The sequence below is a fragment of the Semicossyphus pulcher genome, unplaced genomic scaffold (genome assembly GCF_022749685.1).
Source record: "Semicossyphus pulcher isolate SPU_LCO1_2020_fin unplaced genomic scaffold, fSemPul1.0.p SCAF_5, whole genome shotgun sequence".
Taxonomy (NCBI): domain Eukaryota; kingdom Metazoa; phylum Chordata; class Actinopteri; order Labriformes; family Labridae; genus Semicossyphus; species Semicossyphus pulcher.
The window spans coordinates 14,728,137-14,743,614 of NW_027211726.1; the positions used below are offsets into that span (position 1 = coordinate 14,728,137).

The 15,478-nt window shown below is 42.9% G+C and overlaps 1 protein-coding gene across 2 annotated transcripts in view; it reads right to left on the reverse strand.

The window, feature by feature from the left end:
• The window catches only part of atxn1a (ataxin 1a), a 100,974-nt gene that overhangs the window by 63,442 nt on the left and 22,054 nt on the right, over window positions 1-15,478 (reverse strand). For both annotated transcript variants that reach the window (XM_069680982.1, XM_069680983.1), the window contains exon 2: window positions 8,666-8,853. The gene's annotated coding sequence lies outside the window, so the exon portion shown is untranslated. The remainder of the gene's footprint in view (window positions 1-8,665; window positions 8,854-15,478) is intronic.

Consider the following 15,478-nt stretch of genomic DNA (forward strand, 5'->3'; position numbering starts at 1 on the left):
AGGCCATCCCCATTCATCTCACTGAAAGCTGAAGCTGCTGAGCTGGGCTCGGCTCCTCTTGGGGGGGAGAGCGCCTGTCGTTAAGAAAACACAAATCCATAAAATGGGTCTATTTTTCTTTGACTTCATGCTTTTAAAAATTAAAATAAGAACGTCAAGTTCCTCGATCTTATGCAAAACTTTTCTTCCTGTAATTGGAGCTTTGAGCTGCAGTGAGGGCTTAATAGCTTTCAAAATAAAAGCAGAACTTTATATAATCATTGCAGCGTCGTCAAGGTGTGTTAGGACTGGTTCACTGGCGTTCCAATCCTTCCAGCGTTGACACCTATCGTAATCAAAACGCTGTAAAGGCCAATAATTAGCAGTTACATGATTGCACAGGTGTCAGGAGACTACGCAGGTGCCTCGACTGACGGGAAGAACTGTAAATTATCTTATTTGCATGACTTCTCGCTCCTGTCTTCAGGTAATTATCATCCTTCGATGCGACCACCGCCCACCCGTCCACTTCTGCATCTCCCGTTCTTTCTTTCTCATCCCCGCTCTCCATCGGCTCCCTCCTCGCTGCACTTACACTGGAGGTGTGATTGCATTAAGCCGCAAAGAGCGAGGGCATCCCCGGGGCCGCGCTAATGCACAGAACACAATGTACAGAGTAAAGTGACTGTGAAGGAGGGCAGGAGTATAGAGAGGGGAGGGGAGGGGGGGGGGGGGGGGGTGCATCCATTACTGTAATCATTTTACCTCACTTGAAAAGGTGGCTCTTATTGTGAAAGAGAGAAGACAGAGAGGAAGAGAGATGAGAGGAGGAAAAAGCCTCTCATGGCTGTTAGTAAATCTAAAGCGCAACTTCATTTTTCAACCTTTATTGCTTTCTCATAGAGCACCCAGAGCACCCGCACAATAACCGGAGACATTTCCGCGGTATATTAGCGTCCCCGTAGCGCGTTTGTAATATCCTTGAGGCTTCCTGAGACGCAGATAAAAGCAATTAGCAAGAGCAGACAAAGCTCGACAGCAACCCTAGCTTTTAAACGTATTCACTCTTCAGGTTAAAACTCACAAACCATCAATCAAGCGCGCTAATTCCACAACGTGCTTACAGCCAACCAGTGGGTTCCCTTTTATTAATACAATCAAAGCAAAACAAAGGCCACACAAAAGCAATATGTTGCCGCTACGCAAACAACGAGGAGCATCGTTCAAAGCGCGGGCGGAGGACAGGGAATACCCCGAAGGTACAGCAGCTAATGCAATCAGATCGCTCTGGCCAATTAGCCGGCACTACAGCCGAGCCAGAGATGATGTCACTCATCATTACTCATCGCTTAATGCTATAAAGCAGGAGGGAATCAAGAGCAAACAAAGAAAAGAGCAACAGAAGTGGGTCGGAGTTAGGAAGGACAGTGGATTAATCACGCCGGAGGGAGACGGGCGCTCTTGTGTGAATAATGGCGCCCACACAGAGTCGACTCACACACACACTTCTTACGTTCCTAAACACACACTTTATCCGACCCTTAGACACAGATTTAAAAGTAAGTGCTTAAATATAATACGGCGCTCCTAAGACAGTTTACAGCACTAAAATGCAGACACCCTCATTTCCCACACACGCATGCAAACACACGCAGAATGTTCCAGCGCTCGTACGGCTCATTAGTAATGACCTACAGCGATATGTTTTTCCACGCTCATGGCTGAATTCCAGTCGATGCTCCCCCACAGCTCCACATGACATTTCACATTTCACGTATGCATGTATGTATGTATACATTCAGCGTGCTCTGGTGCCTAAAAGCAAACATCCGCACAGCACGCACACACACACGCACTCGCAGATGCAGACGCATATAGCTGAAGGTATGTGCTCCTGTATTAACACAACAAACATGCTGACAGGCAGACACGCAGCGCACACAGGACGGAGTAATGGAGCACAACGTGCACGCGCTGATGAGCTCCTGTGGGGGAAACGATTGCATCCCTGTAAACAGACAGAAACATTGTGGAACATAAGGAGCTGCTGCAGACGTTTACTGTACAGGACTGACTCTGTGTTTCTCTGAGCAGATCTTATTAGGTATTACCTTTATGACTGTAGCAAAAAAGGAAGCTGTATTTGAGAGACAGGTGTGTTGTTTTGTTCTTATGCCACACTATAAAAAACAGGTGAAAGCTACAGTTTAAAGTTTTGGGTCGACAGCGTCGGAAACATTCAGCACCTGAAGGTTTCCATATGTTGTCATGTTACTGCAAACACTGGATTTTATCAGTGCTGGAAGTGTCGAACCAACATTTAGAACATTTCTTTCTCCTCTTTTTAGTTTTTATTTAATTATTCCCTTTCTTTATTTCTTCCTCTCCTTTTTTTCTTTGTCTTTATTTCTCCTCCCTATTCCTTTTCTCTCTCTCTCTCTCTTTTTACTCCTTTTTCTTTTTTCTTACCTTTGCATTCTTTATTTGCTCTCCTTTTTCTTTCTCCTCCTTTGTCTTTCTTTCTTCTTACTCCTCCTTTATCTCCCCTCCCTTTGCATTCTTTCTTTTCTTTCTCCTCCTTTCTTCTTACTCCTCCTTTAATTCCCCTCCCTTTGCATTGTTTCTTTCTTTATCCTCCTTTTTCTATTTATCCTCCTTTATCTGTCTTTTCTTTCTTTCTTCTCCTTTTTCTCGTCTTTTTCCGCCTCCCTTTTCTCTCTTTTCATTTCTTTCTATCCCCCTCTCTTTCTATTTCTCGTCGCTATTTCTTTCTTTTCTCTTTCTTTCCCCTCCTTTGCATTCTTTCTCCTCGTTTTTCTTTCTTTTCTCTTTCTTTCTTCTCCTTTTTCTCGTCTTTTTCCGCCTCCCTTTTCTCTCTTTTCATTTCTTTCTTTCTTTCTCCTCCTTTTTCTCTCCTTTTTCCTTCTTTCTTTCTCCTCCCTTTCTTTCTTTTTTATTTCTGTGTTCCTCCTCTCTTTCTGTCTTTCTTTCCTTCTTTCTTTCTTCCTAACTTAACAGTCCATATTTTGAAGAGGGCCTGGTTGGATATCACCTGATATTGGGTTAGGGTTAGGGTTAGGGTTGCGTTCAGGTGAACTGACTCGTCCGACAGATGGTCGGACTTGAACTGTTGCTGCTCGTGTTTGTTGAGTTGAATTCCAGGTTGGGAGTCTGATGCTGTGAAAACTTAACTAATTAATTCCGATAAAATAAAACATTATTGTGCACATGAAAACAAGTCAGCTAGCTAGGACGCTTATTTTAACAATAAAGATCCAAAGTACAACGTGTGTCAACATTTTTGTTTTATAGCAGATATAAAACACGATTTACTTCCTGGTGTGTTTCTTCTTCTCACTTCTATCCCAGCGTGGCTTCAGTGACATGAAGTTCCTCTAAAAGCTGAAGAAGTTTCTCATTCAAGCACAGCGTCATCTGCACTGCCACCTGTTATATTGTAACATTCATACAAGTGCGCGTCCTTACAAATGTGTGCACAAAGACGAGGCATGATAGGGCTTTGTGAGGCGTTTGAAGCAGAGCGGCCTTGGTAGAAACACCCAAACACATTTGATTTCAGCGTACGTCTTTGTGCTCCTTTCTCTCCTGTTAAGAGCAGCAAGTACACGCACAGCAGGCTGTCTGAGGTCAGTCTCCATTCATTCCTCCGCTCCACATCCCTCCATTCTCCTGGTGATTCAGAAAACACAGCAGTCTGGATGAACTCGGTGACACTCGGCAAGGTAATTAACTAATTGCTCAGTGTGTAGAGACAGACACACAGTGTGTGTGTGTGTGTGTGTGTGTGTGTGTGTGGAGACGGGGGGCTTGACGAGTGAAGACGGCAAAACAAAAGTTGAACTGACTGAGAGACTCAGCGGGGGGGCGGTGATGTAAGAGAGGAGAGAAGACAGGACGAGACAGAGAGAGAGAATAAACGATGCGTCTTCATTTTATTTATCCCGTTATGTTTCTTATTCAAGAAGAACGCTTTCATTCTAACAGGAACATCATCACCCTCTCTTTCTTCTTCTCTTTTTCTTTCTTTCTCCTCTTTTTCTTTCTTCCTCTCTTTCTTAATGTATCTTCTTTTAAAATTTAAGTCTCTTTTTCTTTCATTTTTCTTTCTTACTCCTCTTTTTCTCTCTTTCTCACAACACTCCTCTTTTTCTTTCTTTCTTTCTTCTAGCCTCTTTCTTTCATTTCTCTCTCTCTCTCTCTCCCATTTTTTCTTTCTCTCTTTCTTCTCTTTTTCTCTCTCTCATATTTCTTCTCTTTTTTTTTCTCTGTCTTTCTTTATCCTCTATTTCTCTTTCCTCTGCTTCTTTCTTTCTTTTGTTTCTTTCTCTCCTTTTTTTCTTTCTTTCTTCTGTTTCTCTCTCTCCTCTTTTTCTTTCTTTCTTGTTTCTCTCTCTCCTCTTTTTCTTTCTTTCTTGTTTCTCTCTCTCCTATTTTTCTTTCTCTCTTCTGTTTCTCTCTCTCCTATTTTTCTTTATTTCTTCTGTTTCTTTCTATCCTCTTTTTCTTTCTTTCTTCTGTTTCTCTCTCTCCTCTTTTTCTTTCTTACTCGTCTTTCTCTCTCTCTCCTCTGTTTCTCTCTCTTCTCTTTTTCTTTCTTTCTCCTCTATGTTTCCACCTTTCTTCCTTTCTGTCTTCCTCCTCTGTCCTCATGTATCTTACTACTTCCCTCACCCTTCGCTCCTTCCCTCTCCCCTCTCTCTCTCTCTCTCTCTCTCTCCCTCCTTCATTCTAGGGCAGCTGCTGTAGCAGTTGGCACTCTCAGGTGTGTGTGTGTGTGTGTGTGTTTGTGTGTGTGTGTGTGTGTGTGTGTGTGTGTGTGTGTGTGTGTGTGTCTCTGTGTGTGTGTGTGTGTGTGTGTGTGTGTTTCCCTTGCTCTCCAAACCCAATTCAATCGTACTATGAGAGCCGGGGCCCGGATCAAATAAAGCAGAGCGCAGCTATTACAAGAAAACAGAGAAGGGGAAATCCATGCTCACACACACACACACACACGCTCACACAGAAGGGGGACCTCTCCATTAACTCAGGTTTCTTAACCCTCTCAGGAAGCAGTGTAACTTTGACAGGAGGCTTATGAGAGGTTTAAATGAATGTTTTGCGCGTATGAATGTTAATGTGATCATTTTGATCCGTCTGCTGAAACTTGTTCTGTGTTTTCTGCCGTCTCATGTGAAATAACAGACACAGAGTAACTTTAGTTTAAACTGAGCATCTGCATGGACACCCCCCCATCCGGCTTTGCTGGACATCTGAGCGCGCGTGTGTGAAGCTGCATTACAGAGAGCATCGCAGGGTTAATTGGTAATTTGACATCATTGAGATTACTGTGAGCTGTGGCTGCAGGCTGCGTTCACTCTAACCAGGAGAGAGTGGGCGGGAGTCATTTCAGTTTAAAAGAAGACAACAAAAATCGATCTGTGAAAGTATGAGGTTAATATGAAGCTGTCAGATTTCCCCTTCAAGACATCAATACGTTTACTGTCTCCCTCCGCAGATCAGATATCACAGCCTGCTGCAATAATTAAATCAAAGCCCAGCGTGTTTCCAAACCGAGCCTCGGGTTTAATCTGAATTTAAAGTTAGTGCCCGACAGCGACGTGAGGAAGTTAATGAGCGGATCAATGCCGCGCTTCAGTCTGAGAGCCGAGCCGCGGCGGCCAACCGATGGCTTTCTTGGAGACGCATTTTCCACGTTTCCTGTTGAACAGACGTCTGTTTAACTGTCACGTCTGAACACAGTCTCCATTCTAACACTGTTTATGTTTCCAGGAAACTTGCTACAAATGTTCACAGAAATCATGAGGCGTTTAAGGGCTGCTAAAGTGTTACCTTTGTTTGCCGTCTGACGTCACAAATGCGCCCGAAACAGGGTTAGTAAACAGTTACTTTAAATGCAAGTGGAAACTATACAAATAAATACAAACTTAAATGTGATTTTCAGACCATCCAACATAAGATGAGCGTCTCCTGGTAAATGTGACATCTCGTCCTGCTTTAAACACAAAGTCAAACGATCTCCTAGAACAGATCCATCGAAGGTCAAACAGCTGACCTGAAAAAGCACCACATATTGTTTTGAACGCCTGCTTCCCTCCAAACAAATAGGACTCCTATAAGGTGGACCGATTTCTACCACACACAAGCCAACCAGCAGCCACAGTCGCACCATCTTAATATTTAACAATCATAACAAGTGTTTTATTCATGGTTTGCAATGTTAGCCGTCGACTTGTATTAGCTTCTTCTGCCGTTGAGCCCGCTGTAAGCCGCGCAAGGAGGATGTGACATGTGCCAAACGTCTTAGCACGAACATCAAATCTTTGGTGAGTTCTGACTCCAGACGGAAAAATGGACCCGCCCCCTTTGTTTCTGATTGACAGCCTGTATGCGTTCCCCTCCCCATTAACAGACATTTTTCTGACATGTGTTGATCAGCGCGACTTGCCGCCCGGCGTCATTGTTTGAGCTCGCAGACTGTCAGCCCTCCATCTGCTCGTTCCTGACGCTCTCTGCTCGCAGAAAGGCGACTGTCAGCGGTGGCTTTGCAGAAGAGAGAGGGAGCCATGTGACATGTGTAATTTCCTTTCAGCGAGACTGACGGGGGAAGAACGGAGGAGACGGGGAGGAGGGAGGAGAAGAAATAACTTACAAGACAACTTTATAATCATCTCTTTTATCTAATTATGTATTTCTCTGCGTGTTTCATCCTAACCTTACATTTTCCCCCTCCTCTCTGCTCCACTAAATTGGTACAACGTTAATTTAATAAACTAATTAGTCTGTACTTCAAAACATATTTGTAAAGTTATGAAGCGAGTCCCCGAGCACACTCAAGTACCTCGCAGCAAAATCTAATGATGCTGTTTGTGAGTGGAGTTTATGCCGCTGAAGGCTGGTGAACTGTTAAATCAGAAGCAGGTACGAGACTCAGAAGACAGATCTGTTTGGTTTCTGTTTTTAAGAACTAATTAAACTTGTGAATGTCTCTAGTTTTATTGATATTAGAGCACACGCTGCAGACTTTACTGTGCTTGTGTTTGTGTTTGACTCTCTTCCCTCGTTCTCCGTCTTTAAATGTGTCTTATATAAAATAACAGCCTCGTTTAAGGCAGTAGGAGGCAGAGGAGGAAGGATTGGACACAGCAGAGTCTTAGGACAGAGGAGAGGAGGAAAGGAAAAGGAAGGAGAGGACATGAGACGAGACGAGAGGAGAAGAGGAGACGAGAGAAGGGGAGAGAAAAGGTAAGGATGGGAAAGGAGAGAAGAGGTGCAAAGGAAAGGAGATGAGGAGAGAAAAGAAAAGGAGAGGAGAGGAGCAAAAGAAAGGAAGGAGACAAGACTAGAAGAGAACAGGAGGAAAGGAAAGGAAGGAGAGAGACTAGGGGAGAACAGGAGGAAAGGAAAGAAAGGAGACAAGACTAGGGGAGAACAGGAGGAAAGGAAAGAAAGGAGACAAGACTAGGGGAGAACAGGAGGAAACGAAAGGCAGGAGACAAGACTAGAGGAGAACAGGAGGAAAGGAAAGAAAGGAGACAAGACTAGAGGAGAACAGGAGGAAAGGAAAGAAAGGAGACAAGAAAAGGGGAGAAGAGGAGGAAAGGAAAGAAAGGAGACAAGACTTGGGGAGAACAGGAGGAAAGGAAAGAAAGGAGACAAGACTAGAGGAGAACAGGAGGAAAGGAAAGAAAGAAGACAAGACTAGAGGAGAACAGGAGGAAAGGAAAGAAAGGAGACAAGACTAGAGGAGAACAGGAGGAAACGAAAGGAAGGAGACAAGACTAGGGGAGAACAGGAGGAAAGGAAAGAAAGGAGACAAGACTAGGGGAGAACAGGAGGAAAGGAAAGAAAAGAGACAAGACAAGAGGAGCAAAAGAAAGGAGAGAAGAGGGGACAAGAGAAGAGGAAAGGAAAGGAGACGAGCCGAGAGAAGGGGAGAGAAGGGGAGAGGAGTTAAAGAAAAGCAAGGAGAGGAGACAACAGGAGAGGAGAGGAGAGGAGAGGAAAGGAAAGGAAGGAGACGAGGAGAACAGACGGAAAGGAAAGGAAATGAAAGGAGTGGAGAGGATAAAACAAGAGGAGGAAAGGAGATGATGAAAGAAGAGGAGAAGACGAAAGGAGAGGGGAGGAGGAAAGAAGAGGAGGATAGGAAAGGAGAGAAGAGGAGATGAGAGGAGGAATTGGCCTCCCCACTGCTCTTCTCAGTAAGCTGCTCTTTTCATTCATTCTGCTCCCTCACAGGATGGAGAGGAGCTCGGACACACAGCTGGAGAGACGCAGATAAAGGACTGAAAGAGCGGCCTCAATAGATACAGCAGAGGGTGAGGATGCGGAGAGGAGGAGAGGAGGAGGGAGGGAGAGAAGGGGGAGTGAAAGACATCAGTGGGAGGGTCAAGGTGAGGAATCAGAAATCAAAGAACATAATCAAAGTGAAATCACATGATGGAAGAAGAGAGGAGACCGAGGTCAGAGGTTATCCTCTGGGCCACACAAACACATAAACACACACACATCAGCTCTTCTGATGCTCTTTACAGCTGACACAATACTAATCAGTGGTACATGCAGAGAGAGAACAACGTCAGGCCAGGTAAGACACCAGCTCAACCCAACTGACGTGCAAACTGACCCCAAACACATCACATGGATAAGACTCCATTAGACCTACCTGAGCAGAGGAGGCGGAGCAACTGGGGCGGAGTGGGTGGAGCCTGCCGCTCAGTTAAGAGCTGTCAACCGTCTAGAGCTGCACTTCCTGGTGTGAAGTCTGGATCTCTCCACCGATAGGAGGGAGGCGTTCCTGGTGTCTGCGCCGTCTGTCCACGTCCGTGTGTCTGAAGGTGATGTCACCATTCCCTGAAGAGGAGCACAGAGACAGAGAGAGATTGAATACCATTCTTCATACCTGCAGCACATATGATCTATTATATTATATTAATCGAGGCAGCCTCAACACAGCGTCCCAGAAAGTAGAGCCCCATGTTCAAAAGTCATGTGATCATCCGACTCTACACTTGTCATCACTGTCTCCCTGTTATTCCCTGTCTCCGTCTCTCTCTCAGGAGTTTTCAGAACAAACACGCTATTTATACACCGACGCCCCATCACCATGGCAACCACGCTTTGTTTACCCGCATGAGATGCTGGTTTGAGGCGTGTGTCCTCCTCCTTTTTTTAATCATAGTCATTTGGAGGCATTTAGATCTCTTTCATGGATGGGATCACTTTCTAGTGGACAATATTTCACTTCAAAATCTCTCAAATAAACTGAGAGCTATTATGATGAAAACAAAACAGAAAATGTTGGTAGTTTTCTCATTGTTTGTTTCTCATATGTTGTTGGAAAAATGTCCCTAATTTGATGCACAAGCACAGAGAAAAAAGCTTGTTGTTTTCCTCATTTACAGTAACCCTGCAGGCTGTTACCATAATGACAAAGACATGTTCCAAGGTCACGAGGCACGAGGCAGAGATGAGATCAAGTTGAACCCTGAAAAGAGGCATCGCAGAGGCAACGCAAAAATCAGGTCAGCCGTTCATGTGACAGCGAGGCCCCCGGGGAGAGAAACTGATACTAAAGAAGTCTTTTTTCTTTCTCTGAGTTCACACAAACTCAACAAACATACACAGACAGGAGCACGGAGGCATGTTGAACCTGTAAAACACCTGATATACACACCTGATATACACACAGTTACAATTATAGAAACGGTTGTACAAGCAAAAACATAAATATGCAGAGTTTATCAAACTAATAATCAGTGGTATACTCAGGAGGGGGGCAGAGGGGGCACTCATCCCCCTTGGTGCCCCCATGTTTGAAAAAATGCCGTGAAAGTGCCCTCATGGATGCCCCTGTAGTAGATAAAAAAATCAGTCAGGTGCCATTCCAATGGATACAATGTAATTGGGTGCCCTTCCAGTGGATAATTGTTATATGTTAGAAAATGGGTTAGCCTCCAAACCTACTACGTGTGAGACAATGTGCCCTCATGGGATGCCTATAGTTGAAAGTGCCCCTGTGCACCCTGCGCACTAGTGCCCCATGGCATACAACTGGTGCCCTTTTAATTTTTTTTTTTTTGGTCCCTGCCCATCAAACAACCTGAGTATGCCACTGCTAATAATCATGCCAATGTTGATAATGCAACTTTTGCAAAGATGAAATATACTTACCGCCAGATATTTTGATATTTAAGAGTGTAATAAGTGAGTTATTAATGTGTAATAATGGTGTAATAAGTGTGCAATATATGTTATAAATGTATATTATGTGTTATAAATGTATAATAAGTGTCTTATAAATGTGTAATAATGGTGTAATAAGTGTGCAATAACTGTTATAAATGTATAATATGTGTGTTATAAATGTATAATAAGTGTGTTATAAATGTGTTATAATGTGTAATAAGTGTGCAAAAACTGTTATACATGTATATGTGTGTTATAAATGTATAATAAGTGTCTTATAAATGTGTAATAATGGTGTAATAAGTGTGCAACAACTTATAAATGTATGTGTTATAATGTATAATAAGTGTGTTATAAGTGTGTAATAATGTGTAATAAGTGTGCAATAACTGTTATACATGTATAATATGTGTTATAAATGTATAATAAATGTCTTATAAATTGTAATAATGGTGTAATAAGTGTGCAATAATGGGGTAATAAGGGGAGTGTCTTTAAGAGAGTAAATTGTTGTCTGTCACACATAACCTGCTTTATAATCCCTGACTTGTGACTGCGATGCTTTTTGATTATATGTGTATTTCCTTGTACTTCCTTCCTCCTGCTTTAAATGATGATCATCACCAATTAGAGCAGATGAAGAGGAGTCTTAAGATGCTCAACAGTAGAAACAAAATATAAATGCAATCATCATCAGCTTAATTGGCTAGGTATGTATAGCAATACAAGGATTGTGAGTCAAGTTTTACATTGCTCTTCATGTACATACAGAGAGGTAGACATACGCCTAAGACAGGGACAATGAGCCATATGGTAAACACATTAACTACTATGTGCAGTCCGACAGATATAAATATGTATTCAAAATAAGAATAAAATACAAAAATAACATATAAAAGGAGAATCCAATCATTGAGAATGAATGATATGATTTGCACGCACAGTGGATGTTTGTGTCTCCAGGTTATCGTGCGTGGATTGTGTCTGACACTCTGAGTTTAAAGTTCATCAGAGTGACAGCAGGGCAAAGGCTGGATATAGGCTGATATGTACTGTATAGTTTACACTTTTAGAAACCTGATGCTTCACACACTTTCTAGCCAATAAGTATTCTCAGGCTCTAGTATTTACACTACAGCTTAAACCTATTTTACTGTCTGCACTAATAGTGTAGATTTATAGCTTTATTAGCATAGTAAACACACCTCTCTCCTCACCACGAGCACTGGGAAACTGAATTTTCACGTCGTGTGTGAGCTCATGGAACAGTCTGATCTGTTCATCCATCACTGAAGACGCGTGGCTCTAATAGCCTTGCAGACAGACTAATATAAGAGAACACAGAGTGCAAAGGAAAGTGGAGAGAGCTCTTTGGAGAGACATTTATAAACCTGTTTTTAAAATCATTATAACCACCAGCTTAATCATGATTTCTCATCCAACTTCTGAAGTCTATTCCAGTTGTATCAGTGTGTGAAACCATCGCAGAAATCCGTGTCTTTTTAGGGGCAGAGCTTTCACACGCGCTCACCTTGTCTGTGAATTTCATGGAAAAAACAGTGGTCAGAATATTGTGAACAGCGCGCACATACACACAGGTATATACACACAAACACACACACCACTGCAAGTTTTTCCTCCTACTCAGCAGCCTGGTATCAGTTCCCTGTCAGTCGCTCAACACGCTCAATAGTACTGGCAGCGTAAGTGTGTGTGTGTGTGTGTGTGTGTGTGTGTGTGTGTGTGTGTGTGCACCTATGAAACCATGCCCTGCCCCTTTCAGCCTGCTTTACTATTGGTCCCCTGCCTGCTGTCCCTCTGTCACACACGCACACACACGCGCACACTCAGAGACACAGCGAGCACAGCTGTCGACAAAAAGGACAGAGCCGTAGGAGGCGTGTGCGTATGTGTGTGTGTGTGTGTGTGTGTGTGTGTGATGAGGAGCAGAGCAGTATCTCTTGCAGGATTACACCCTGACCTAACTTGTCTGGCTAATGCTTCTGTTACCATTGACACAGAATCCGCAGCACTACTAGCGCAGTGAAACTCTATTTGTAGCTTGTTTTAAATAGTTTTTCATGCAAAGTTTTACCCATCCATCCCCGTCACATTAGCTCCTGTTTCCACAAACACATATTTGTTTTTGCTGTGCAATTAAATCATTAAAATCCTTCCCCGGAGCCGATGAGGACACTCCATGCTCCCTCGTGGGCTTGTTTGGCTCCCTAAGCTTGTCCTTCCTTATGCTGCCTTTGTTCTTTATTTGTATCTTTGTACACAGATGAAAAAGAAAAAATCAATAAACAGTTGAATAAAGGGATTGGACCAAACGCACCAGAAGGCGACTGTCCTCAGAAGGGAATTCCACTGAAACTTCGGCTATTCTGTTTTCCTGGTTTAAATGCGTCACAGAAGTGCAGCGATGCAAAGTTCTTGGATTGCACCGCCAGCTCCGGTTCACCGGCTGCACACAACAACACAAGCAGCTACCTGAGCAACAACAGAGTGTGAAGTTACACACAAACACGCCTACATCAACGCATGTATGCAAATAATTATAATTATTACCTGCATAGTCTGGGACCTTAAAAGGTCATGTGAACTAGGTCATATTAAGTGAAACTATGTGAATAATGAACACAAAGGAGGCCGGAGTTAACTTGTGTAACATATTCATGATGAGGGTAATAAATGTATCGCAATCAGAGGTGGACTAACTAATGTTACTGTACTTGAGTAGCTTTTTCGTGTAAGTAATTTTACAATTACAATGTTACAATTTGATTAGCAGACGCTTTTGTCTAAAGCGACGTACGTCTGAGAGTTAAATTTTACTATTACTAAAGTATGTTTTCAATGAAGTCATTTGCTACATTTGTACAGCCATCCGTTACTGAGTAAAAAATGTATCTATGGATATTGCTAGCTGGAAAGAAAAACTGACTTGGACCAGGCAGCAATCAAATGCATCACATCAAAAACAATTAGATCAAAGTGTCATGCATCGCAACAAAACAGCGGTGCTGAGAGCTGGACTGCAACTACCCTGGGCCTGAAGCATAACGTGAGTGACCCGTGAATGGGACAGAAGAGAGTTCAGGAGAAAACACCACCTTTGACACAGATTGGAGGAAGCTTTTTGTGTAACCAGAAACAGCCGTTAGATCGCTCTCTTCAAAGCCACCAAACTCCATTAACAAAAACAGTCATTTTACCTCGCAGAATACGGGACTTGCTGGTCTACCGCTGCTATGCTCGGGGAGTAACAGATTTCAAGTGACAGCGTCACAAAAAAAAGACAACTGTATTCTGTTACAGTTACAGAAAAAAGAGGTCATTAGATTACAGACACATTTATTAAAAAAACGGAGATTACTAGCAGGATTAAAATTGTAAAATACATTTTAAAATGAAGACGATATAAAACCAAAGATGCTCTTTAACATCTGGCGTCTCGTTTCTAAACCGTCTGTCTGACCGTCTCTGATAATATCATGCACCTGCGTGCACACGTCTCACAACACCACTACTCAAAGCTGCCATTAACAGTCTATGGTTGGTGAAAAAAATGCTTATACTGGGAGGAAATGGGAGCACAGTGCAAGTTCTGCCTTCCAGCTTTGAAAATGCTGTCATTATCCAAGGACTCGACATTTAATTCAAAGAAACATTTACAGGTAAGACCAACCGCTAACGTTAGCTGCACAGAATTCCAGTTAAAAATGTTAGCTAACCTGTCGTCTTCCACTACTACTGCTGAATATTAGTTTGTGACTCTGGTGACGGTGGCAGCCGGGATGGTGCGGGTAAAAACACAAGCCCCAGACTGGAATAAGTTTATGGCAGTTTACTTCAAGTTTGAGTGTGAAGTAGTGTGGAATGCACATAATTACCGCTATTAATTTAAACAGGAACTAACCCTTTAAAACACCACACAGGGTGGTAGACCATCAGCAGCTCTCGTGTTCTGTGAGGTAAAATTACTGTTTTTGTCAATGGAGTCTGGTGACTAAGAAGAGAGCGATAGAACTGCTGTTTCTGGTGAAACAAAGGTCCATCTCTCGTCCTATTGACACCAAAACAAGTTTCATTTCAGTTAATTTGCATAGGATGCATGTGTACGCCAACATTGGCAAAATGATTAATAAGAATTATTATGACATATAAACTTAATGCAGAATTGCAGTGACTCTCTACATGTGCAAATGTATTTCCTGTTTTAATCACTCAATCTGTTTCTTCTGTTTCATGTGCCGACACACGTCCGCTTGATTATGATCTAAATTAATGTTTAATTAAACTAAATTTATCAGTTCTGTTTTGAACTGTTACGTCGGTAAGAACTCAATAAATTCAAACAGAAAAAAAGAAGTATGAAAAGGCGACGAACGCATTCAATAAGACACAGACAGAAACATGAACTCTTCGTTATGTAACTCACTCTCTAACCCTCGGCACTATCGCTGCAGGTCAAAGTTCAGCACTCTGAAAAGCGGCCCAAATGTGCTTCTGTGTACCCGATGATCACGCTTTTTCCTGCTGGTGAACACACACACACACACACACACACACACACACACACACACACACACACACACACACACACACACACACACACACACACACACACACACACACACACACACACACACACAGGTCTCTGCTTCCATTCATACTGTGTGCTTACATGCACAATGCAACAGCGTGCCAGGCAACCTAGATAGCGTGGATAGTGGAGCGGCTAAAATAGACAATGACCACGGTGACACTGTGTACACAAAAGAGATAACGTAGGGAGATAAAAGAAGAGAGAGAGCCAGGATTGAGACATCATGTGGACCCTGCTGTCGGAGGTTCACTCTCTCTCTCTCCCCTGTAACAGGCCTTTATATGGGGGGAAGTTAATTGAGCATTTCCTGATGTCGTTAAATGTCTCATGAATTAAAAAACGCTATTTAATGCATTGATTTCGCACAGAAATGTGCATGTTTAGAGATGATAGATAGATAAAGCTATAAGTAGTGATGCATTCTCCCCCAGAAACATAGCTTCAGCTGCTACGCCCTTAAACCAAACCTCTAACGGAGGTTTAAATCCAAGCATACATCCTTCTCTCCTGATTTCTTCTTCTCCTCTCCCTTTGTCCTTTGTCCTCATCCCTCCTCTTTAATACTGGTACTCTCCAGGGCAACACATCATAACATAACATAACAACATCCTGTGACACGTGACAGGCATGTGAGTGAGGGGGAATAAAACACACTCCGCGCCGTGAGAAGAAAAGTGC